This window comes from Ciconia boyciana, chromosome 16 (genome assembly GCF_034638445.1).
Source record: "Ciconia boyciana chromosome 16, ASM3463844v1, whole genome shotgun sequence".
Lineage (NCBI taxonomy): Eukaryota > Metazoa > Chordata > Aves > Ciconiiformes > Ciconiidae > Ciconia > Ciconia boyciana.
The window spans coordinates 11,179,185-11,182,781 of record NC_132949.1 but is presented as its reverse complement, the minus strand read 5'-3'; positions in this window follow the sequence as shown (position 1 = coordinate 11,182,781).

The window sequence follows — 3,597 nt, the reverse complement described above, 5'->3', positions numbered from 1 at the left end:
TTAGAAAAAATTTCCCCTAAAATTCTCAGTATGGGTGATGAAAATCCACAGCAAAGGGGAAAAAAAGAAACAAGATGAATTAATGCTCTTTTAAAAAACTTTTTACAACTGATTTCTAATGAGGCATGGCCAATGTTGTTGACACGCAATTGGATCAGCTTCAACTCCTGGGACGACTGTTTGATGAATGGACAAATTCCAGGGCTGGAGACAAACGCTGCCTTCCTCTCCCACAACTCAGCACTTCTCCCACAGACTACTTAAACCTCCACCAGAAATGACTTGACTCTATATTAGTAGTTTAATTAAAAGTTTCCATATGCAGGTCGCCTTTGCTCTCACTGGCCTCTGAATGGAGAAATTAAATGCACAGCAACAGTGAAAGGCTTTGAGCTGGTTTTATGGGGAGAGCTGCTAACCCACTCCACTGGCGTTTACAACACACTGACTGTGCCATAACTGGCCTGGAAGACTGAGGCCAGCGAAGAGGCTGTGCCTACATAAAGCAGCTCTCTATAAGCCCAGCTGCAAATATATATATTTATTTTTATCCTAAGATGTTGCAACAAATGTAGAAACAAGAGTGGTATTACTGGCAGGAGCTGCTCTTTAATAAAGTCATCTGTGGTTGCGGATCAGATGTCACGTGCTTTTTGGGGAAAGTTCTGAAGGTTTGACCCATTCGCATGCCCGTTTGCAAGGCGGACCTCAACTTCCTTCTACCATCGGAGCCTGGCGCTCCACGTGCCCGTACGGCTATGGGCTGGCACAGCTCAGGCTCTTAGGACTCGAAACCCAGCTCTTGGCTGGAGGTAGCCAAAGCCTGAGTTTAGAGCTTGCTCTTCTGAGCCAATCTACCAAAAATGTGTGGCTGTGCAATGCTCTGTTCAGCTCCCTCTAGGAAAAAGAAAGGCTAGTTTTAGGCACTGTAACAAAAGCAAATGAAATGCAAATCTAGCTTCAAAGGAGTGTGGGAAACAGAGAGTTGGTTTACCAACATCTCAAGGGTTTAGACTGCTCACAAGGGATGGGGGCAGCCCCAGCTCAGGTCTCCTGTGTGCCGGAGGGATCTGCACCACGTAACCCCCCTCCTGGGGCAGTCCCTACCTAGCAGGCTGCGGGGCCAGTCGCAACCTTTTGGCCCTTGTCTCAGTGACTAGATAAATACTTTGCAATAAGTGGAACTGGTCCCACTGATGGAAAGGATGGAGCTTGCCTGAGCATGCATTAATGGTCTTCTTGTTGGAGCCCTTTTATGAGAGAAGAGGGTTCGAATCATAATCAGGCAGTCGTGGGAACTGAACTTGATCTCCCATGTTCCTGATCTGCTGCAGGGAAATGGGAGATTCCCTGTCCTTCACATAGGTTTTAGGACACGATATGCCTTTTCTAAGCAGAAATGTTTGAGTTCTGGGAACACAGTTGAAGCCACACAGCTTTTGTAGGTTTTGGGGTTTTTTTCAGAATTACGAGTGAACTAAAAAAAGATCAGTTATTCACTGATCTCCACCTGGCCCAGTATTTCCCATCTGTGTGGGCAGAGGGGAAGAGGAGGGTTGTGATTCGGGGCTGAGGACAAGCAGCCCCAGCGATACGCAGCAGAGCTGCACGGTCAGTGGTTTGTCACCTGAGGCCGGACCGGGGAGCTGAGCCCCGGGTGACTGTGCAGGGCTGCTCAGCACCGTGGGGACAACTGAACCTGCCTCCTCGAGTGAGTGGTAGAGCCATCTCCTGCATGAGGAGGTCACTCTTACCTCTCCTCTCCTTACTCCTCTGCCAGGGAAATGCCTTCCCCTTCCTTTCCATTCCCTGCCCCAAAGCATGGGGCTTTCCACTTCCGCAGTTGGAAACTGTACCAGGATCCCCGTCACAGGCAGCAACGAGGAAAACCCTTGAATTAAATCCCTCTCTCAGATCTCCTGCCACAGCCCAGGGATGACAGGTGACCCGTGGAGGGAGAGGTGGCCAAGCCGGAGCTGGTTGTGCCTGCAGCAAGGAGGGCTCCTCTGCTGCCTTCGGCAGCCTGCTGCTCTCAGCAGTTTCTCTGCTCCAGGCCTGTCTTTGCATGTTGGGACTTTTTAGAGCCATAACTTTCTACATGAGCAGCTGAAATTTTTCTATTTTGTTAAAGAACAGATCGTCAATGTTCCCCAAGAGGCAGGGATCCACCTTCCTAAGATCTTGTGCTGTAGCAGAAACAGTAGAAATACAGTACCATCAAAAGCATGAAGCAGCAGTCCTGACTCTAGGGTCAGCCAGGGAGATGCTGGAAGGAAACTGGGGGTTTGCCTTGCCTTGCCTTGCCTTCCCCCTTTGAACACTGGGAACAGACAGACCGAGCGTTCAGAGTTTTAAATAACAGCAGCTTTGTCCTCATCCCAAATAAAGTGAAGCCAATACAAAGACAGACATTCAGATAAGACCCCCAGGCCCTCCTAGGTACCATTTTGGGTACTGACTGAGGCTGAGTGGCCACCAAGTGCTGCCTGGTGGTGGCCAGTCTCTCTTCAGATGTCCATGCCTGCGGTGGCCGTGTCCTGGTACAAGGTGATGCCCTGGCAGAGACGAGGCTCAGTGGGATCACTGGTGCTGAGCGTAGAGGAAAATCAGGCTGCTTGTTTCAGCCCATAAGTGGAGATTTAAGATTCTCATAGGCAGCCTTTTTTGAAACTCTTGGCTATAGTCTATAGTGCTATCAACCATGCACCTTTTATGAGCATTTTACTAATTTCAAAAAGTCATCTCAGTGGAAAAAAATATATATATATAAACATGATATAAGGAGTGAGCACATTACAAATGGGAGCTGGGTCGAAATAAAACCCACTGCAGCGCTTAAAGACTATTCTAAATAGATTCACACAAAGCTTTGCTATTTCATAAAACATTAAAGGATTTAAATGACTTTAAATACATCTGTAGAAATACAGGCCATATTTTATTAAAGGTGTCAGGTCTGTCTAATCTCTCCTGTGTAGGATGTTCATTTTGCAGTAGCAAAGGCACAGAGATCATTAAGTCCATCTCCAGTGCTAGCAAAGACAGCCTTTGCCAGCTACCAAACTCTCTCCTCATTAATATTTTAACATTTGAGGTAATGCTGAGAAACTGTCCTTTGTCACAGACACCGGAGAGATTAGTAGTAAATCTTTTCGAAGAGAACTACTACATCCTTAGTATCCAAGGATTAGAATTTAAAATTGAACTAGTTCCAGTGTGAACTGCAGAGCAAAAATAGCCATGCAGCGGGACACAGCCACCAAATGTGTTCTCATCGCCAGTGAGACTTGAGAAGAAGGGGGTTGCTAGCCTATAAATGTAGATTTGGGGTTTCTTGTGACTCTGAAGCCTCCAGTGCCAGACAGGATGCTGGGCCAGACAGATCCCAGTCTGACCCAAGATAGTAACGTTTGCACTTTTGGGAAACAGCAAGGTAAAGCCCTGAAGACAGGCAGGCTACAGAGGAGCACTAAGGACAGATCGGGAACAGTCACCTTCTGTTAGGGATAAATCTGACCTGGTGCCCGCAAAAAATAAACAGCAAAACCTTCAGCTTTAAAGGCAGATGCAGAAGCAGAGGGGAGTTGTAGTGTAGAG